Raw genomic sequence first — 24,316 nt, 5'->3', positions numbered from 1 at the left:
ATATTCCAAAAGTGTATAAGAAAGATTCATGCTTTGTAAATAGGGGCAATATAGAGATTATTCATGTTACATCATTCTTTTCTTTGAGACAAAATTTTTGGTTGTTCCGGCAACGGAAACAGTAAAATGCTGTGTATAATCTGCATTCTGAAATCTATAATGTAGGTGACTAAGGTCCATGAAACTTCATCAGTGAAAAGAAAACACTCATTACATTACATGATAATAAAAATAATGTTTTCTGTGAACCACAACTTTGAAATAATTATCTTTTAACATTTCCTCATTTCCCAACAAACTGCATTTCTGTGAAAGTTCATACACACGCTCCTGCATATCAGAACTTTTCACAGGTGCTGACCTTAGTGAAATAATTACTTTAATTTTGTATGTAAAGGGACAACCTACTCGCAATGTCAATGTCATTGCAAGTAGGGGATTTGTATTGCATGATATACTTTTCTATCATGTTTATTCTTCATGTTTTAAACAGTTTATAACATATATTGTTTTATGTGCTAATGTTGATAATTTGTAGCCAGTGAGACTAATAAAGTAATGATTATTGCAATAAATGTACTTCAGACACAACACTTGGCGGCGTCTTTGATGCTTGCATCAATGAATTTCCTTGTTTATTTACTGGCTTATTTAAAGCAAACTGTTAGACATTGTTACTATACATGATCTGTATACTATTTTCACACCATAAACCTGTACAGGTTGACTTTAGTTTTAGATGTATACCATTAATCAACGAAAGTGAATGCATTAATGTTGATGTTTTGAAATGGGACAGTGAAAATAACGTAACTATAGAGAAATGATTGTAAATGAAATTTTTAATATTGATATGATTATAAATAGTGTAATTACAAATGATGTTGAGCTTGATATAGGTATACAGAGAATATCTGACATATTGTACGAAAAAGTGTTTTTGGAGAAACTAAAACAATAGGAAATACGAGAAATAATAGAAAAAGAAAACATAAAAGCTCTTGGTTTAACCAGGAATGTGAGGACGCTAGAAGAGACTTTAAACGTGCAAACAAGAATTATTCTAAGAATAGATTGGATCAAAATATAGAAATACTTATTACTAAAAGGCGCCTTTACAGAATAGCTAAAAGGCGTGCACGTACAAAATTTCATTTGAATCAGAAAAAGAAAATGTCATCTTTAGCTGGTAAACATCCGCAAAAGTTTTGGAAAGAAATTAAAAAATTGAGAAAAAAAACCTAATAAAAATGAATTGTCATCTGATGAATTTTATAAGCATTTTAAAAACTTGTTTTCAAATGAAGAAATATTTAAGAACGATTTTGTTGAGGAACAGCTGAATAGTAGTGATATTGCTTTTAGTAATGTTGATCAACTTGACATTGATTTCACGACCGAAGATGTTATTACTGCTATTTTTTCCCTTAAAAGTGGTAAAAGTGCTGGAGTAGACCAACTTATTCCTGAAATATTTATTGAATGTAAAACCATTTTAGCACCAGTGTTATGCAAACTGTTTAATCATATTTTTGATACAGGTGCGCACCCCGAATCATGGTGCAAGGGTGTCATTGTACCTGTGCCCAAAAAAGGTGATCCAAATGATGTAAATAACTATAGAGGCATCACTCTCACTGGTATTTTTTCAAAACTGTTTTCAATAATGTTAGACATGCGATTGCGCAAATGGGCTGAAAGTAATGAAATGTTGAACGATTTTCAATTTGGTTTCAGAAAAGACAAAAGTACTATTGACTGCATATTTGTTTTAAGTTCGATTATCAATAAAATAATAAAACATGAAAAGAAAAAATTGTATGCATCCTTTATAGATTTCCGAAAGTGCTTTGATTTATTGTAAGAAATGGAATATGGCTTAAATTACTAGAGTCAGACGTGACTTTAAAAGTAATTAGAATTTTGCATAGTATGTATAGCTGTGTAAAGTCTTGCGTTAGAGCAAATGGCTCCCTGACAGACTATTTCGACAGTTTTATGGGCTTAAAACAAGGTGAACCACTTTCACCTTTATTGTTTATTTTCTTCGTAAATGATATGTATGAAAATTTGCAGACAGATAATATTGATACATTTACATTAGAAGAGATACAGATATTTTTATTGTTGTTTGCTGATGATACAGTATTATTTTCCTATTCCAAGGAAGGATTACAAACCCTCCTTAACAAACTGCATGATTATTGTACAAAATGGGGTATTGTTGTGAATGTGGATAAAACTGTTGCTATTGTTTTTAAATCCGGAAATAGAAATGAAAATTTTGAAGTACATTATAACAATATATTGCTTAAAGTTGTTAAGACGTTCACTTATCTTGGTGTAACATTAACGTCCAATGGTAATTTTTACCAAGCCCAAGAAACTTTGTCTAATCAAGCATTAAAGGCACTTTACTCTTTGAATTCTTTATTTGATGCTATTGCTTTGAATATCACAGAAAAGACAAAATTATTTGATAGTATGATTTTACCGATCCTTACATATGGATCAGAGATATGGTGTTTTGCAGAAAGCACTAGACATTGAAAAAGTTCATTTAAAATTTTTGAAACAAGTTCTTGGTGTACGCCAACAGACTACAACATCTGCAGTTCTCGGCGAATTGGAAGATTCACATTATCAGTATTAAGAAAAGTCAAAATCATTAGATACTGGTACCTTATTTTGAAATCCCCTAACTCCCTATTGTACAGACTGATGTTTTTAAAAGATGCAAATGGAAATCTGTTAAATGATTGGTCAAAAAATGTAAAAAAAATATTGTCAGACTTAGGATTTTTATATTTGTGGGATGCTGAAACTGTTACAAATACACATATCTTAAATATTGAACAAAGAATATATGATCAACAATTACAACAATGGTGTGCAGAACTTAGTACCTTCTCTAAATTTGAAAGTTACAATTTATTTAAACAGGAGTTTTCTCATGAAAAATATCTAGTTTGTGTTAATAATGTGAAACATCGTATAGCATTATCAAGGTTTAGGTGTTCTTCACATAAATTAGCGATTGAAGAGGGTAGATTTAGAAATATTGAAAGAAACCAAAGTCTTTGTACTAAATGTAATATGAAACAAGTTGAAACAGAGTACCATTTTTTATTAGTGTGTCCATTTTATAATAATTTGAGAAAAACATGTTTACCTAGATATTATTGTTCTTGGCCTAATATAAATAAATATAAAACAATAATGAAATCTACACAGAGAAATGTGATTGTTAATTTAGCAAAGTTTATATACATGGCGACTTAAAAAAGAAATGAAATTAGTTAACTTTATATTTGATTTTCTGTTTATGTGTGTTACATTTATGTCATAGAGATATGTTATCATGAAAATTGTTTATACTACACTTTTCTGTTCTTATAATATTGTACATAAATGTATAAACCGCCACACAGTAATTTGGCGATGGACATATATATACGTTTATGCCAATAAAATATTTGACTTGACTTGACTTGTTAAATTGCTTACAAAAGGGGTTTTATGTTTTCTAGAGATAGACATGGAAATTTTATATACAGACAACTACCTGCTGCTATTTGTCTGATGGCAGTTATTACATATTAAGTTGTCTGATGGCAGTTATTATATAAAAGGATGTTCAAGCATGATATATACTTTTGTGTCATTCTCTTATTTTTTTGACGCGTGTGTTATGTCTATAGCTTTATGGGATTTTTCGGAGCAAATAGAATAAATTCATCCTGACAGGCACAAAAAAAAAACAATTAAGGATGTACGAGCGTTTTTTTTCTTCTCAGGATATCCGCCCTGAAAAATGTTTCTTTGTATATTTTTTGTAATAAATTCTATGCTGAAAATCAATGCTAAGTCATCAAATATGGTTAATGATATACTATTTGACCCAAACGATCCTACTTTTTGTAAACAAATTAATTTTACCCTTATTTGCCGTAATTTGATGTAAGATGCACAATGGGGTAGGGGTTGTAATTTCAAATATCTATTTAAGTAGATCAGGTTTGGTTCCGATATTTTTCTAATCGATATATAATTGAGCCGCACCATGAGTAAACCAACGTAATGTTTTTGCGACCAGCATAGATTCATACCAGCCTGCGCATCCTCGCAGTCTGGCCAGGAGCCATGCTGTTCGCTAACGGTTTCTCTAATTGCAATAGGTTTTGAAAGCGAACAGCATGGACCCCTGACTAGACTGCGCGGATGCGCAGGCTGGTCTTGATCCATGCTGGTCGCAAATGCACTATGTTGGTTTTCTCATGGTGCGGCTCAATTATAATGATAAGCTACAATTGAAATAACTTATATTTTCTAGGAGGTATAAATCGAAAAAAAATATCAGAATTCACTAGATTTAAACGGTTTTTTTTTCTAAATATATCTCTTAGATGCAACGTAACTCCAAACTTCTTTTTTTTATTTTGAAACATTCTTATGAGTAAATAAAACAGCAAAATATGTTTAAAATTTTAACAACAGAAATTAATTTGAAGAATATACAAAATCCATTGAAAAATAAATGGTTGGGATAATTATGTTAGCATGTTATAAATGAAAAAGATCTGTTAGTAATATTATGCTCATATAATACTGGTATTATCATGTATTCATACTGAGCTGTAATACTTGAAATCCCTATAACATTAAGTGGGATACTATATGTTTAAAAAGTACCCCCCCCCCCATTTTTTTCAATTTTATTCATTTCAGAAATGCTTAAACAGTAGGTGAAGAAAATACCCCATAAAAAAACGAGTGCGGTGACCTGTGCTGTTTCTGCTCTTATTTGTCTTAGAAACAAGTATTCTTCAAGCTCACAGAGTAACAAAAAATTCTGAATAGTATGAAAAATTATCCTACATCTTTTAAAAGAATAATTTATTACGTGCGCGTTTTCACCTTAGGTTGTACCGAAACAAGTTGAAACTTGTTTGGAACCCATGTACAAAGTGCAGCGGTTTTGGGGGACAGTCAATCTATGCTTTTCCCTTTATTCATTTATTTCTTTTTCTGGCCAGCTGAGTATTGGGGCACAATTCAAATAGGTATTATAGGACATATGGCTACAGCTTTATAATTTTATATACTAGTATGCTATTAATTATATACATTTAGCTCAACATATCAACAATAATCGATAATTATGTTCTTGTTAGTCGGTATTGAAGACAAATGAATTGTTTTACTTTATGATGTTATTTGCAAATAAAGTTTCATCAAAGCATTATTTGATGCCACATAATAAAGGCATCATATAAATATAATATCTTCCTAAATCTGCATCATGTCTTTCAAATTGATCACACAATGGTTTTTTATTACTGTATGTTTAATAGTTTCAGCTTCATAGGAATACGTCATATCATTAAACAGCGATGTTCTGCTTGAATCCATGTCTTTGATGATAATAAAGAACCAAAAATCGATTCTTGAGCATTTCAAACATTTCCCAAGAGTATTATATTGTCAGTGCTCATTTTGAAATTTCTGCAATATTAAAATGTTTTGAACATTTTATAGGCTTTATATTTGTGACATTAACATCTGTTTATTTTCCTTTCATCCTTCGAATAAAACAGTTGTGTGCAACGATCCTCGATTTGATCGAAAGATAAGATTAAGTCTTCTTGTCTGCTACACTGAATAAAACATGGCGAAAAACGTTTAATTTGAAATAATATTGTCTATAACAAGCGTTAATTGTCGCATCTTGTTAGAAGAGATTCATTTTATCCATTAGATTTATTGTTGTAATGGAATGGCAAATTTAAAAATGAATTACCCGTTTCATGAAATATTTTCAAATAATATCTCACTTTTCATATATAGAAAAAACGTAATGTAGACATTCACAATATTTACGTAGATCATAACATATTGTTTCGAATATAAATACAACTGCATTGTTATATCTATTATATATTTTTCATTCCTTTATTCATTTATTTATTTGGAATGCAATTATATCGTCTTTTCAAGACCATCGGTCTTAATGATATAGCTTTTGATGACGACGACCAGATATGAGCTTGCTTTTGAATGTCAATTATACCCTTTCTTAGAAACTACATCATCTTTAAGCTCCCAAGTGGTTGGTTTTAAGTTGTATTCCTTAACTTGATCGTTTTGTCGTCGTGTGTTTGCTTTGTCATTGTGTGTGCATGTTTGTCTTTTGTGCTACTTTGATGCAAGTGCTCGTGCTGCGGGTTGTGCTTTTGGCAGGTTGCGTTGTTGAAACGTGTCTTTACCGGTTGGACACTCTTTCACGTATTTTTCATAATAAGACCTTGGTAGGACAGGTCATAGAAACAATATCCAGGACCTTTACTTAAAGAGTAGACTCTTACGAACTATTGCAAAACAAAGATGTCAAAACTACTATTTTTGTCTTTGTGTGTTGTGTTAGCTCGTACACATGAGCTTACTTTCTTTTTGAATTGCTTGATGTAGAGATAGTACCTAAAATGTTAAATTATAAAAAGCCATGAAAAATTTAACTTTGGTTGTTTAAATATAACATTTAAAGCGGAATATAATACATAAGTCTTGATTTGATCATTTTGAAGCATGTTGTTTACGATTTTCTTATACGTCTTATTTAATTCCATGTATCCCCTCATGCAGATAGTACTACCTATCAAGACATTGATCAATATTTAATCCCCAAATATACCTGGATTCTTGCGGAAAGAACATAATTCAATGCAAAAGAAATGGTCAAATACATGATTACTCTATGACATCGGAAAATGTTTTAAGTCTAATAAAATAAATTCAGATCCACTATTTAAGCTGCAATTTAGATATAACGTTATTTCTACCATATCACACATCATATAATACAAAAACCAAGAAAGAACTCTTTAGCATTTAATATGAAATTTGGAATTGCAATGAAATGACTTATCACTAAGTTTTTAACCTTACAGTTACTTCATTCTTCCTACTAACTGATGTCATACAGGGGTACAGGTTTATGCAGGGAAGGATTATTATTTGTGTATAAAATTGATCTCTAGTAGTATGTCTACTTGATGCTTTACAAATGACTATAATGCCTCAATACAGTCTCTAGATTTATTTATTTATTGTTAATCTATTTCCAATAATGGTATATACTTGTATCAGTTCAGCTATGAAAATGTGATGATTAAAGATTTTGTATTGAACAACTACTGCTATCTTCTACAGGGAACACGTAATTTCATCCCAGGACAATGTTGAAGGCGGCGGGTTCGTAGTGGCTACCAAGCACTACAAGTCAGCGTGTCTTCTACCTCTTCGTGTCTTTTTTGACAAAGTAATTTTAAGGAATTCCTTCTCCGTGTAACAAGATATCAATTTTGAGAATAAACATAAATGTTATATAGGACTTAACATATACAATTTATCATTTGCTGTTTGTTCCAATGCAATTAAAGTTTACACTTTCAGGCAATATTATTATTGTCTTGAGTCCTTGAAACATTATATTGCCGTTTCTGAAACCAGGATAAAGTATGATAAAAGCTCCGTTCTTTTTCACATACGTCCTAAAAGCAAGTACAAAACATACGTTATTCAGGAAATAATGAATACACTTTTTTGTCAGTATGTAGGCTAATCAGGCTAGCCTTAAAAGGGGCCTAACCTTGAAGTACATGCAAAAGAAATGTTTCAAGTAGTTTTGACATGGGAAATATCTCCTTTTCCACCAACTAAAAGTTGCATGTCATGGCAAGTGCCCAAATCTTGTAAAATGGTCCCCGAGCACACATACCAAAATTTAAACATAAAATGCAGTGCTATACTGAAATTTACTAAATCTACAATTATTAGCTCTGTTAACGTCATTATTTTTCATATTCAAGGGCAACTGGCCACTTAGATTAGCTTTAAACAACATTTCATTCTTTGATTACCTTAATTTATTATAATATATATTGTTTTTCTTTTTAAACAGGGGTTAAATTACCCCACCCACTTTGTTAAAATGCACAGTACAGATATAAAACTCAGAATATCAATTTCTTTTTTATTATTTAGACATCTATACTTATTTAAAACAAGAATCACTTTGAAAGACTGGAAAACAGTTTAATGAAATGTATTTCATTGTTTCTGGCTTACACAATTATGCAAACAGTTTTGTACAAAGAAGTGAGTTTTTCATGTAAAACAATGTTTTATTTTGTCTAAAACAGATTTACATTCATTCAAAGGATGTAATACTTATCAGTCACAGTACAATGGATATGAACATTATCACAGTGTGTCAAGATAATATATACTACATCTATAAACGTTTAAAGGAATTGCTAAAGTGGAAGTATTGACTAAATTTAAATTCACTTAAGCCTACTGTTTAAACTTAAATAAAGTACGAATACATGTATGAAAATAATCTCAGATTTAACATTACAAAACACTAGCACATCAACTCTAACAAACATCTGAAGCATTGTCCAAATTAAGCTGATACTGCTATTCCTTTACTGTTAAACAATTTAATTTGATCAAGGGGTCTATATTGTACCCCACCCACTTAAAATACTTATGAAACAATGTCATATTTTCTCATCTGAAGGGTAAATAATGCTAACGTACCATTAACAATCACAACAATATTTATTTATTCATAGCTGCATTCCATCAGAAATAATTTTAATTAAATACAAAGTGCACAACACACCGAATATTGTGCATATATATGTTATTTCGAAGATGATGAAAACATTTTCAGCATACTATTTGATAAATTTTAAATAAATATTTCATACTGATTCCCTCGTTTGTGTTTTACTTCTCAAAAAAAGGAAAGGCTATACATAGTCTTCTATATCAATGTCTGCTATTGTAAGAGAGTTAGTGCAATTTGTACCTCTACAGTCACCACAACCAAATGAAAACTGCAGTCCATGTTTCCTGCAACTGCATCGTCTTGAATCACATTTCGTTTTGCAGTTACAGCGATGATTCCGGTGCTGTTGGTAGGTCTGCTTCTGTGTGTTGAAAACATTTAGGAATTTGCCTACCTGTCCTGAAGTTGACATTGCACGTCTGATGGTAAACTGCTTCAGCCGCTGGAAGGTCCCAAACGCAAGGGAAAGTTTGCTAATATGTTGACTGCCAATTCTTCATTATATAATTTAGGTACAGTTTTCTGAAATTCGAAACTACGAACAGGAAAGACATCATACCCACGTTTGTTCACACTTACTTTAGCATTTTTTGTACAAAAAAGACATTTTGTTTGAAAAATCAAATGAATCTTCTGAACGTAAAGACCTAGATGTAACAGGATTATTATTCATATCACTGTTTGTCAAAGAGTTTCGAATATGTATATAGTCATGGCGACACTGCACGTGTACATATTGTCCTTTACATGTAAAAATGTTAGTTCCTCTTGCTATGGTTGCATTATTGATTCCGTCGCTCCCCTTCTTACGGAGACATACAACTGGTTGTCCATCTTCCAATTGCCCTTTGCAAATAGGACACTCTTCCATAGTTCTTTATCAATTACTGGAAAAAAAGAAAATTGTATAAACCCATTTAAAGATAACCAATGACCATCTTTCACTAAAATATTTTATCGTATATATTTTCTTCAAGTGTATGTATTTTCCTGATCAGGTGTATTTAACTCAACTATATATACTAGAGCTGCTTTTTAGAAAAGCGCATGCCTCCAACAACTGCTTTATCAGACTTTCAGTGCTTTGATTATAAAAAAAAACAAGCTTCAAGGGCCATAATTCCAAAGTGCCTCGGGCGATTTGGCTAGTTATCAAACTTTGCCGAGCACTTACTGGCAACACACATTTTGTTCAAGTTTGGTGAAGATCAGATGAGAAATGTTTGACTTAGTGCAGACAAGCTTTGTGACAGACAGACATGTGCACACGCACACAGAGACAGACAGACACACAGACAGGAGTAAAGCAATATGTCTCCCACACAACTGTGTGTAAGTGGGAGACATTATAAATTAAGTTTGCATATAGAGGTACATTCAAGATTAAATGTCATGCAGGAAAGACTGTTAAAAAAGAGCCAAATTTCTAGTGGTAGAACAAATCTATACTGTATTTATCTTTACATACATGTGTACTTAAATCTAATTTATAGTACTGTTAATACACATAAACATGTTAATGTAATGTTTATATGAACTATATGAAGTAGTTGTTCACTTTTTGAAATACGAACAAATTTGGTCTTCGATAAGTATTTACTTTTAAACTGGGGATGTTGCATGGATTTACATACAGCTTTAAATAAATGTGTATTTGTGTAATTACATAATCTCTGCTAACAACATCTATAATGAGCAAACAATCGGACAGAACAAACGCAGCTTCATATAAATTCTTAGTGCTAGATGAACATATTTTATAGTTCAACCATAGGTTATTTCTTCAGAAAAAAAACTACATTTCCGGAACACTGTGTTATTACCTAGTTAACTCTATAGCATTGTTCAATCGTTCAGAGGGACATATGGTAAGCAATGTCCTCAAAGACACTCGTTTGATTTTCCGACTTCAGCATGTCAGTCACACAGAGTCAGCATGCATAACTGTAAAACAAAATATACCATTGCAGTGTAACATGTTTTATACTGAACTCATTAGTACAAAATGTACAGATGTATATTTTTTATACACACACTGCTTCGCTCCTGTGAGGTTACACTGTTTATCATATTAATGTATTTTAGATTGATTACTTTGTTTATACATTTTAATGTATGTTTCCATTGTACTTCAATTAGCTACACAGAAATAGATAAATCAGTGTTAATGCTCTATCCAGAATCAACATGTTGTAACTGAATTACCTAGATATAATATAATGTGCACTGCCTATATTTTCAATGGACGTTTTCAAACAATTTTATTGTAGTCAATCTTCCCTTTGCAGCAATCTGTCTCACATGATCAACGTGTCTAGCTGTAAATTAAAATATACCAATGTTTCGTAATATGTTTTTTCTGAACACCTTCAGTACCAAACGAACAGAATATTATTTACATACACACACTGCTTTTTCTCTTAAAAGGTTACATTTTTTATCACATTAATGTATTTTAGATTGTACATAGGTATTATATTAGCTACACCGGAATAGAGAAATCAGTGTTAATGCTCTATCCAGAATCAACATGTTGTATATGAACAAGAAACTTGTGTGAAATTACCTAGATTAATAAAATGTGTACCGCCTATCTTTTCAATTGACGTGTTCGAACAATTTCATTATAAGCAGTACCACAATCTTCCCCGTCTGTATCATATCTGTCACACAGGATCAACGTGTCTAACTGTAAAATAAAATGCATACTGTCGTTCTTTATCTTATTATTGACTAATATGGTGCAATTTATCACAATTATAGTTTTATCTAAAACTTCCTTTAAAAAAATCATTCAATCTTATACAGTCTGCTTAGAAAAGAAAATTTACTTTTTTTCTTAAAGGTAATTAAGTATACGGAAATTCAAAGAATTTCACAGTTTTAAAGTAAACTTACATTCATTTGCAAGCGCTAACCAGGCATTATAAGATACAGTTAATGGGCACCAGACACTCTGACGAGACACAACCGGCTCAAGTTGCCATCTTAAATGAGAAAAAAAAAGTAAGTTGAAATCAAATCAGTAAATACAAACTCACAAAAATATTATTTATACAAATACCTTGTCGAAAACATGCAGGAAATCAAGTTAATTTGATCCGCGTGGCACTTGATTCAATAAATTATAAATTTGTTTCAACTGTAAAAAAGGCCCTTATCCGCTTCCGTACATTATTTTCTAACAAAACTCTTGTTAAAAGAATGCATTTTTTTCAAATTTCGGCTCTTTTCTAATAATTTCAAGTTAAAATATCAACATTGATCGTTCTAAACTTTTATATAAATTATCATTTCTTTAAAAAATATACAAATTGCAATGACACCATGTGATATACCTTACCCGTCTACCTCTAGATGGTTTTAAATCGATACAAGCATTATAGGCAGCTGTCAATATCTATGCAGCTCTTTTTTATTCACATAAACAAGCTTTTAATATAAAAAAACAACTTACAGCTTAAAATGTCTCTGTTTAAAGCATCTAACTGTCTGCGGAATTTTGTTTACATCTTTGGAATTGAAAATATGGCGGTGCGGAAGTTATCGTATGACGTCATATTTCCCACGCGCTTACTGAAACACGCTAGTATGGTGTCCGCGTTTGGCCACCGTCAAATCTCATGTTTGGCAGAATTTTCAAGTTTGTTTTTGTTAAAATTGCAAGGTCGATTTTATGCAACTTTTGGTAGAAAGTTATTGTGATCATGTTCTTTCGCACAGTGTAATTTTATTTTCTTTTGCAAATTGTTCAAGGTCAAAACTCAGCCTGATTAGCCTAATGCTTTTTGTGCCTCATTTGTCGACTGCGGTGTCAGTTTGATCCCTTTTCAAGTAGTGAAAGGTGTCACGTGTGTCATCAAAGAAAGAACAAAACATAACTTTTTCAGTAAATAATGAATATACATTTTAGTTATTATATTTATTTTCTGTCTGTTTAATTTGCGTAGATGACAGGAAGGGACACGAGACGTTCGTATTTACCAAAGTATTTTAATCACTTGGGAACTGACTGTGTCTGGTTGATATAGTTGCCTTGACATATTCGAAATTACTTGAAATTATTCTCCAAATTTTTCAGTTTTTTTTTTTTTTTTGTCTTTCTTCTTTTGCTAAAATGTCTATTTGTTTTGTTGTCTTCACATGTCTTTCAAGCTAGCAATGCTTCCAGACGATTATTTTGAGAATATATTTTTCTTGCATACCGGACGGGACTTTTCAGTGTTTTCACCGATTGTGGAAATCTCCAACAGATGTAATCGGAGTCTAGACTGACTCTCGTGCTGTTGTTAAAATCTAACGAAATTCATGTACTAAATTCGTGTATTCATTTTTATTTTTACTAAAACCGGAATAAAAATCAACTGCCTTGACAGCACAAGGTTGATTCTTATAGTATATACATGTATTTTGAGTCACGTCAAATACAAAGCATTACGCTTCCGGTGATCAAATGGTGAACGATGGACAAAATTAAACGTTGTTGTGCGCCGTTGAACCTCACGGCGTCCATTTTTTCTACGGACATTCATTTCCCGCACGATATTTGAATTACGCTAGTATAAGTTGACATTCTGAACCTTTTTAGCTCAACTAAGCACAAAGTGTTCGGGGTAAGCTATTGTGATTCTTCACCGTCCGGCATCCGTCCGTCCGGCGTCCGTCCGTCCACACATTCCTTTAAACAATATCTCATCTGAAACCGTTTGGTGGAAGTTTATGAAACTTGGCCCGGATGTTCCTTGGGTGGTCCCTTTTCAAAGTTGTTCAAAGATTGAATTCCACACAGAACTCTGGTTGCCATGGCAACCGAAAGGAAAAACGTAAAAAATCTTCTTGTCCAAAACCGCAAGGCATAGAGCCTCAATATTTGGCATGTGACACCATTTAATGATTCTATATGAAGATTGTTCAAATAATGCCCCTAGGGTGAAAAGAATACCCGCCCCGGGTTTTACATAGACTTATATAGGAAAAACCTTTAAAAATCTTCTCGTCTGAAACCACAAGACCTAGGGATTTGATATTTAGTATGTAGCATCGCCTAGTAGATCTCTAGCAAAATTGTTTAAATTATGCCCCTGGGATGAAAAGAGGCCATGCCCCAGGGGTCACTTGCTATATGAGTTATATAGGAAAAAATACTTATTATTAAAAAATTATTTGATCATATTTCCTAGACTGTTTAATTATAATCACCTGATGACCTGACTGTGACCTTGACCTACTGACCTGCCTTTTTGTTTTTAAAGATACAGCCTTGAAATTTGGATGACATGTACAGTTTTGCACATCGTTCTTAAAACTGACTTTCAGTGACCATGAATATGACCTACAGACCTACTTAATATTTTAGCATCAGTTTGACATCTGAAACATGTAGCTCCTATTACTCAGGTGAGCTATCCAGGGTCACGTTGACCCTCTTGTAATACTATTTCTTGTACTTTGCTTCCTTCGTATTTATCCTATCGTTACAGTTCAGATTAAAGTTTATAATTATAAACAGATTAAATTTCAATTCCGAAAATGTATTCTTTTCCCAGTAAGTTAGCACTACAGTTTGACAAATTTATGTCTCGTACCATATTGAGAAACGAAGAAACTGCCAGCATTACATGTACGATGGATTATTAATTTACTCATCGTCGCATCTTGTTAGAAGAGATTCATTTTATCCATTAGATTTATTGTTGTAATGGAATGGCATTTTAAAAAATGAATTACCCGTTTCATGAAATATTTTCAAATAATATCTCACTTTTCATATATAGAAAAAACGTAATGTAGACATTCACTATATTTACGTAGATCATAACATAATTGTTTCGAATATAAATACAACTGCATTGTTATATCTATTATATATTTTTCATTCCTTTATTCATTTATTTATTTGGAATGCAATTATATCGTCTTTTCTACTCATCGTTGAAATTACATTATTCCTATGGAGAAAGTATTTGGGAAAAAAACTTTCTTGTCAATACTCTGTGTAACTGTAGTACAATTGGTAATATTTTACAGTTGCAATTATGTCATAAATACTATTAAAACCAAGAAAATATTTCCAGAGCAAATATGGAATGAAAGAAAAAGATTTTATTTATGGTTGTTAGTGAGATAGGAATATCTCAAGGGTAACATCTTAAAAGCGGCAACGAATCATCTGCACATGCTACTAACCTGCATAATTTATGAATAATATTGTCGGAATAAATAGTTAGTATCAATGAATGAACAAGATATATTGATGAATTTTTATAAACTATTTATGTCTGTTGTAATAAGACGTGCTGTGAAAGGTTATACAATATAACATGTTGTCTACAAAACTGCTTTATCGTTACTTGAAAAAGCATTGGATCACGTTTAAAAAAGAAAACACCGGATTGAAAAAACAACTATAATTTATTGAACAAGCATTAACAGAGTTGTTTACATGTAACGTTACTGTATATTGCTGTTAGTTGTGGTAAAGTATTTTTGTTGGAGTCTTTAAATCATTTGCGTTTCAAACGAAGAATAAACAATGACGCAATGTAAAATTCAGAATTTGACTTTAAAATTGAACTAAAAAACAATTCATTGTTATCAGTCTAACTGAGATTTGCTGATGCCTTGTTGTATATTCTTTTAATACATTGTTTATTTATGATAAGCGTTTTTGGGTATCGTGATCTTTTCTTCTGCTATAAAGCAGCTGGTGCTGATGAAAGGTGCCGACTGTTTAAACTACTTCTGTTGTGATGCAATAAACCTTTTCGTTGAGCTTCAGGAATGAATTGTTCATACGTGCTTGTATTCATACTGCGCAATCCATTGAATGTAAATGATATATGTCAATACTGTATTTCCATATTGAACATTTGAATTTCGTATTACACGCATATTGGCAATATGAGACTAGCGCTGTTTGACAGAATACATGCTTAAACATTGTATGTGATTTGTGACTCTCGTTAAACTAGTATCTTTTGCACATGCAATTTATTTACGTCTCTATAATGAAAAGCATTTGACAATGATTGCCATTATGTTGGATGATAAAGGGCAACTATATATCTCAAAAGAGAATGATTTGGGTGTTTTATAATTGAAGACTAAGGGAAATTCAGACCTTTCTGGGTTTTATTTTTATTTTATTTTGGTGTATGATTAAAACTAGCCAGATTAAACTGTAACACAAAACTGAATCTCAGCTCATAAAGACGTGCTGACCGCCTGTAAACTAAATGCTGATTAAGATCTCTATCCACAGGAAAAAATCGAATGTGCCATACTTGTGATCGGTCAGCTAACGGTTTATCGTGATATATCGGTCACAAGCACCGGTAAATTTAACCGGACTAGATGATCAGAGCCAAGACTGATGAAGTCAGAATATATAACAGAATTATTCTTTCTAAAAAAAACGATTATCTAGTCTGTAGCCAGACTAAATAAAGACAGATAAGTTATTAAATTATATGTTATCTTAGAAGCCAGCTTTAGTCCTATTTTTGTCAGAAAAGAACAAGCATTCCTACGTGTAGATCCACTCACCAAAACAATATAAAACTTGTTCCTTACATTTGAAAATGTCATACTTTCTTTCATTTTATCAGCCAAAGGAGTTTTTTCTTCAAATAGCTGTTGTATATATATTTCTCAGACTTGAATGACATCTATTTTAAATTCTTAGAAGGCGCGGCTGTTTGTCAGTGAAGTTGCTGTTTTAAGTAATATACAGGAAATTATTACGTAACTGTTCTGCAACTGACATGATAAAGCAGAGGTCACCTTGGTGATCAAGACTATAACATTGGACTTGTTTGTAATTTCAAGGATGTCACCTAATTAGACAGAATCATAAAACTTACTGAAACATAGAAGATAGTTGGTGGTCTCTGACCTAGTCACGTAGCGCCATTGAAAACGTTGATGTAATTTGATGCTTTTGGAGAGTTTCAAGATATATTTAGACATTATAAACGATGCAGTAGGGTGTAATACGTTGTGACTTTCATGCTGATACCAGAAACTTGTATGAGAGCTCTATATAGAATAAGTAATTATAGTGAAAATAAATTTCACTTCCGGAAAGTGTCTGAGTTTTCGGGTAGGAAAAGTTTACGGACAAATACTCGTCATCTGTTTTCGCGAGGCTACATTTTGACTGGCGGTCGGTGTCTTGGGACATTTGAGTGTTTTCTTCATGTTTTCTCTTATACTGTGGCATTTGACAATGGCGAGTAACGAGGCGGAAGGTTATGTACAATCCATTATGTCGTTACAAATGTGTACAAGGGTGGAGACGCTTGTTGAGACTCCTTCTATTGGAACACGAAAATTATCGGAGCCAAATAATGTGGACACAGATGTGAAGAAACTGCGAGTTGGAGTTAATGCTAGAAAAGAATTATATGTTTCAAAGACAGGTACTAAAAATGTTAAAGATGGTTCTAGCAACTCAGAAACTAGTGAAAGTAGACAGTGTAGTTCTAGTTCTACCACTTCTAGTGTTGAATCGTTGTTAGCTGCAGATATTCATATGCAGTTTCAAGCCATGAATGAACGTATGGATAAGTTGGAAACAGGTTTAGAACATAAAATAGCAAACAAAGTTGCGCAGGTTCTAGATAAAAGGGTTTCCATGGAGATGAATAAAAAAAAGAAAACTATTGATGATAAGATAGATGGTGTAAAAGCAGATATCCAAACCGAGTTTGCCTCAGATATAGGTGATATTAACGATAAGATTAAAGAGCTGAATGAAAAAAAAGGTGTACATGAAGTGAGTAAGACAAATGACATTGCCCTAAATATTGTTATTAGGGAGCTACCAGAACAGACAGATGAGAATACTTTGGGCAAAAGTAACAGGTTGATAAAAGGTGGTCTAAAGGTTGTTGGTGGTGAGTGCGATAGAGCAGAGAGGAAAAAGTCACACAATCCTGCAAAACCTGGTGTTGTGATTGCTCATTTCAAATCATTTGAGGATAAGAAGAAAATAATGACTCAAAAAAAACCCCAAAGAGATTGATTGATAGTAGGCAGTATGGTAACGTATTTATCAACCACGATGTACCATACGCAGACAGGCGGATGTCTGACAACATTCGCACAGTCTTAGGAGCCATGCGGCAGCAGGGTTTAACCATGAGGGGATCTCGGGTCATGGAAAGAGATGACCAAGAAGAGAATTCCAATACTGGAGATCTTGGTAACCAATATCAATCTGGTAACAATTCAATAATAATGTAAATAGAAACTATCGAGGTGATGATCGTTCTAATTTTAGGGGTCAAAACCCACATGGTGGGCACTCTAGTGGTTCTCGCCAGGGAGACAGTATAGATAGGGGTTTTAGCCCTGCTCGGGAGAGAGACAATAACAGTAACGGTTGACGAAGAACGGGCCATTGTGGCAGAGGAAATAGATATGGCAGCAACAGAGGAGACCGCCAGCATAATTTTTAGTTATTTGCAGGTTTTTGGAATGTTCGTGGTTTTAATTTTAACCCTTGTTCTGATAACTTTGTTTTACGGTCATCTTGTATTTTAGATAGCAAAATAGATATTTTAGCAATTGCAGAAACGCACTTACTTGATAATGATGTTATAAATATTGAAGGGTATCATTGGTTTGTTTTTAACCGAAAAAATATACATAAGAATGCCAGGTCTGGATCAGGGGGTGTAGGTTTTTTATAAGTAAACATATTATGGAAAGTTTCAATGTAATTGTAATTGATGATGTGTTTGAAGGTATATTTTGGCTAAAATTAGTAAACAAAACAGAAAACCTTTGTATACTACCTTGTGTTTGCTATTTGCCACCAGAAAATTCATCTCGTCCATTTGATGTGAATGCTTTTTATGATCATTTATTAACTAGCATCTACCAGTATCAGAAAGAAGGAAGCATGTGTCTGTTTTCAGACTTCAATGTAACATTAACCTCAGAGTAAATTAAAGATATTAGTGCTATTTCTCCAACATGTCTACCAGATCATTCATTATTGTCTTGGTATATTGATACAAAATACAGGTAGTGTTAGCTATGATGAATTTGATCTTAAGAATGTGTCAATCGAATTTATGAGCCGTCAATCTTTTTAGCCGAAATTGATAATTTGATTGTTAAACTTGAACAGAATGTTGTTAATGTAAACAGCATTGACTCTATATATAATCAGTGGTGTGATATAGTCAAAGATAATATGTATAATAGTATTCCATTTAAAACTGTATATAATAGGAAGAATTTTAGAAAGTTTAAACACAAAAAATCATGGTGGAATAATGAATTGTCAGACCTTTTGTCTTAATTGTGTGTTGCCGAACGTAAATGGTTGCTGTGTACTTCTAGAAATGCTAAAAATAATTTAAAAGCTGACTATGTCAAATGCCGGAAATCTTTGGACCGTGAGTTTCAGAAGGCTAAACGTAGACACTGGTACAATTAACAATATGATTTATTACAAGAATGTGATGTTGACCAGAATATATTCTGGAAATCAATAGGTAAAATTGGTGTAAGGCACGGTGGTAAAAATAGCATACCTGAAGAAATTGTTTTAGAAGATGGTACTGTTTCTACATGTATTAATGACGTACTTAGTAAATAGAGAATTCATTGTTTAATACTAATATACATGATAGAAATGATGATGTTGATTTTATGGATAATAGAACAGTTTTGTACCCTGATGATGATTTTAATGGTAATATTACTGTCTTGGAGGTAAAAAAAGCTATTTTCAGAGCTAAACGCGGCAAAGCTTATGGGATCGATGAAATTCCGGCAGAAGTTATACAAATTGATTTTGCTATTTATTTTCTTCACGTGCTATTTAACCTGTGCTTTGATAATGGCATTGTTCCAACACTTTGGGTAAATGTATCATTAATCCGATTCCAAAATCTGCAACTAGTGATCATAGAGACCCATTGTCTTATAGAGGTATTTCTCTTCAAATTTCCCATTTGGGTATAATCGGATACAAAATCAAAGGAGGGATTGTGTCCGTCTTTGTTAAACTTAGCATGGGGGACTGTGTGCACTTTATAGGTGTGCGTATTGGGTTGGGGGAGGGATACATCAGTAGGAATAAATCTGTAACCCCGTCGAAAGTCTTTAGCTTTTGAATTTTTAAAATCAATACCTCAACTGCTCTTAATTAAACTTTTGATTTTAAGTCCGACTTTTAATAATATTATCATGTAAGCTTATTGCAACAGTTCGTAAACTCTGTCACGAAGTGACAAGGTGAGCTTTTGTGATCGCGCAGCGTCCGTCGGTCGTCGTCCGTGCGTCCGTCCGTGCGTCCGTCCGTGCATAAACTTTTCCTTGTGACCTCTCTAGAGGTCACATTTTTCATAGGATCTTTATGAAAATGGGTCAGAATGTTCATCCTGGTAAATTCTAGGTTAAGTTCGAAATTGGGTCACGTGCTATCAAAAACTAGGTCAGGAGGTTTAAAAATACAAAATCCTTGTGACCTCTCTAGAGGCCATAAGTTTCAATGGATCTTCATGAAAATTGATTAGAATGTTTATCTTGATAATATCTAGGTCAAGTTCGAAAGTGGGTCACGTGCCATCAAAAAGTAGGTCAGTAGGTCAAATAATGAAGAAACGTTGTTACCGCTCTAGAGGCCATATTTTTCAATGAATCTTCATGAAAGTTAGTCTGAATGTTCACCTTGATGATATCTAGGTCAAGTTCGAAACTGGGTCACGTGCGGTCAAAAACTAGATCAGTAGGTCTAAAAATATAAAAACATTGTGACCTCTCTAGAGGCCATATATTTCACAAGATCTTCATGAAAATTGGTCAGAACGTTCACCTTAATGATATCTAGGTCAAGTTTGAAACTGGAGCATGTGCCTTTAAAAACTAGGTCAGTAGGTCAAATAATAGAAAAACCTTGTGACCTCTCTAAAGGCAAGATTTTTCATGAGATCTATATGAAAGTTGGTCTGAATGTTTATCTTGATGATATCTAGATCAATTTCGAAACTGAGTCACGTGCGGTCAAAAACTAGGTCAGTAGGTCTAAAAATAGAAAAACATTGTGACCTCTCTAGAGGCCATATATTTCACAAAATCTTCATGAAAATTGGTCAGAACGTTCACCTTGATGATATCTAGGTCAAGTTCGAAACTGGATCACATGCCATCAAAAACTAGGTCAGTAGATCAAATAATAGAAAAACCTTGTGACCTCTCTAAAGGCCATATTTGTCATGGGATCTGTATGAAAGTTGGTCTGAATGTTTATCTTGATGATGTCTAGATCAAGTTTGAAACTGGGTTACGTGCAGTCAAAAACTAGATCAGTAGGTCTAAAAATAGAAAAACCTTGTGACCTCTCTAGAGGCCATATTTCATGAAAAGTGGACAGAATGTTCACCTTGATGATATCTAAGGCAGGTTCGAAACTGGGTCAAGTGCCTTCAAAAACTAGGTCAGTAGGTCAAATAATAGAAAAACATTGTGACCTCTCTGGAGGCCATATTTTCCATGGGATCTGTATGAAAGTTGGTCTGAATGTTCATCTTAATGACATCTAGGTCATGTTCGAAAGTGGTTTACGTGCCATTAAAAACTAGGTCAGTAGGTCAAATAATAGAAAAACCTTGTGACCTCTCTAAAGGCCATATTTTTTAAATGGATCTTCATGAAAGTTGGTCTGTATGTTCATCTTGATGATATCTAGGTCAAATTCGAAACAGGGTCATGTGCGGTCAAAAACTAGGTCAGTAGGTCTAAAAATAGAAAAACTTTGTGACCTCTCTAGAGGCCATACTTGTGAATGGATCTCCATAAAAATTGGTCAGAATGTTCATCTTGATAATATCTAGCAAGTTCGAAAGTGGGTCACGTGCCATCAAAAAAAAGGCCAGTAGGTCAAATAATGAAAAAACGTTGAGACCTCTCTAGAGGCCATATTTTTCATGGGATCTGTATGAAAGTTGGTCTGAATGTTTATCTTGATGATATCTAGGTCAAGTTTGAAACTGGGTCACGTGCCTTAAAGAACTAGGTCAATAGGTCAAACAATAGAAAAACCTTGTGACCTCTCTAGAGACCATATTTTTTAATGGAACTTCATGAAAATTGGTCAGAATTTTTATCTTGATAATATCTAGGTCAAGTTCAAAACTGGGTCACATGAGCTCAAAAACTAGGTCACTGTGTCAAATAATAGAAACAACGACGTCATACCCAAAACTGGATCATGTGGGAAGAGGTGAGCGATTCAGGACCATCATGGTCCTCTTGTTTTATAATGTTACAGCTACACTGATAGGGGTACGATAATATGCCTTATTTGTACAACGTTTATTTCAATTTAAACGTTTCCGCAAAATAATTTCTCTCTAAATACGATTTATTGACAAAGGCTTGGAGATGTTTTTTTTATTGTTTTCTGTTTTGATATTGTCCTATTGCTACTGTTCGGAAGTTATACCGTCATAATTATTATTTATTCTAAAGCGGCGTTATAGTGATGTTATGTCCGCGCAAGATCAGATACTTTTATTGCATGTCTTTACTGTGAGGTAAAGCGCAGTATTAGAGAGGAGGTAAGAAATACTTCAAAATTCCTTGGATTTTGTTAGTATCGCGGTAGGAGACAAGTATTTTACTCACGCGGGCCTTGAACGACAAATTACATTCTGAAATGGTGAACAGCCCCTTTTTGATCAGTATGAAAATATAAATCCACGGCTTTGAATTCAACCATAATCTAATTTCAGCTTCTGGATATACCTATATAGTAATAATCGACGTGTTTTAAGAACGCCAATCAAACTAAAATACATTTTAGCTTGAAAACACCTTCAGTGGACTTCATTCTAAAAGAGCGTCAGAAGAAAATGATTAAGCTTCAAAACCGCTTTATTTAGGTTGCGGCCGCAGAAAATCGTCCCATACTTGGACTAATATTACAATGTGCGGTCCATTAGAATAACGTAATCCACTCAATGAGCGACGCTTACGCCGGTGCAAGCGAAGGATGATATGTGTTCTATGTTTCAATAACCCATACGACTAGACAATTAAACCGACCCTATTATCAAATTGCTTGGTTGCATCCTCTGTTTTTATAAGATTTTGCAATAAATTTGATTAATAAACTGTTATCATTGAAATATCGTACTTAACATTACTATTGTCAAACGACAGTTCCTAGTTAAAATGGTAAAATTAAGAGGGAGAACACCACAGTCGCATGAAATATATTGCATAACGTAACTGACGACAACACAAAGTACTTCCAAGGTGAAAAAACCCATAACTTATGAAAATAAACCTAAAAGTAACAGTGGATTTAATATATAAAGTTTTCTCCAACATTTGGTATTTGATCCAAAGGAATTGAAGCTTGTGCTTTCCAGTAAATATTATCATTATGCAGTTCCCTGAAAAACCCATCAAATTACCATTTCTGAAACCAGGAGAAATATGAGAATAGTTTTATTCTACTTAAATCAATTATTAAACGATGGACGATCATCGTCGTACAGAAAGGTAACACCTGCGTCATAAAAGCAAGCAAAAAACGCAGAATAATTGGGAAAAAACATGATTATAATGTTTTTAAGTCAGTCTGTATTACTTGTCTGTATATTTAGTGTCATATTTATAAAGCTGGAAAAAAGGAATATCAGATGTCCAACTGACTTTCAATTCTTCCAAAGAATTTATTTGCCTTAATCATTTTGGAACCGTCTGTGTCTGGGTCATATAATTGCCTTATGGTAAGAAATTGTTTACAATCATTTATCAAAACTGATTTTGTCTCACCATCCTAAATTATTGTTTGTTTTGTCTTTATTGCTCTTGCTGTATATTTCATTTACATTTTTGTATTGTAAATATTTATCTAAAATAACATTGTACAAAATAATATTTAATTTCTTTTTCGTTGGGTTTAATGTCACACCGACAGAATTATAGGTCATATGGCAACTTTCCAGCTTTCAAACTAACCCCAGGTGCCCCTTCATGCATTATTTCATCACGGGTGGGGGCATAGAACCACTGACCTTCCGTAAACCAGCTGGATGCATTCCGTACGTAAAGAATTCAATGCCCCGAGTGAGGTTCGAACCCAAATCGGTGAGGGGAAGTGATTTGAAGTCAGCGACCTTAATCATTCGGCCACGGAAGTCTCAATATTCAGTTTCAGAAGCTTTCCTGATTTTGGCCCGCCTCGGCGGGACGATATTACGATAGGATTTTTTAAAATGAAAATCTACGAAAAAGTCCGTCTGAAAATCTCGCTTGTGGAGAAAAAACTTGATTAAAAGGTTCCTGCCAAGGAATATATTATTCTTCGCATTGGACCAGGAGCTGTGCTTAAATGTAATATGAACACGCACTCACAAGAATAAATTATCTGCGTCTGACCAGCTGCAATGCTTTATCGTCATCTGAAGGTTTATCTTTCAGGAATAAAGTCTCTTCGCTGGACCAGCTACTCTGTCAAACTGTGACCTCTTTGTCTCCGTCTCTTTGTCTCTCTCTCTCTCCGGTTGTGTTCAAACTCCGGAGATCTCGGCCCGGAAGGAACGCTCTACCACTGAGTTATCATGGCACACGATTCCATTTTCATTGAAGTAATTTTGTCTAATGGTAGAGCGTCCGCCTCCGGTGCTGAAGGTCGCGGATTCGATCCTC

At 33.4% G+C, this 24,316-nt stretch overlaps 1 long non-coding RNA gene across 1 annotated transcript; it reads right to left on the bottom strand.

Annotated features, from left to right (window-relative positions):
- Positions 1 to 9,180: 9,180 nt before the first annotated feature.
- LOC128548624 (uncharacterized) lies at positions 9,181 to 10,958 on the bottom strand. The gene is made up of 3 exons (XR_008367191.1): positions 10,844 to 10,958; positions 10,462 to 10,582; positions 9,181 to 9,525 (listed from the first exon to the last, which is right to left on the bottom strand). It is a non-coding gene; the product is annotated as an uncharacterized LOC128548624 (long non-coding RNA).
- Between the last annotated feature and the right edge of the window lie 13,358 nt (positions 10,959 to 24,316).

The sequence above is a fragment of the Mercenaria mercenaria genome, chromosome 2, assembly GCF_021730395.1.
Source record: "Mercenaria mercenaria strain notata chromosome 2, MADL_Memer_1, whole genome shotgun sequence".
Taxonomy (NCBI): Eukaryota; Metazoa; Mollusca; class Bivalvia; order Venerida; family Veneridae; genus Mercenaria; species Mercenaria mercenaria.
This window is presented reverse-complemented; position numbering and strand designations above follow the sequence as displayed.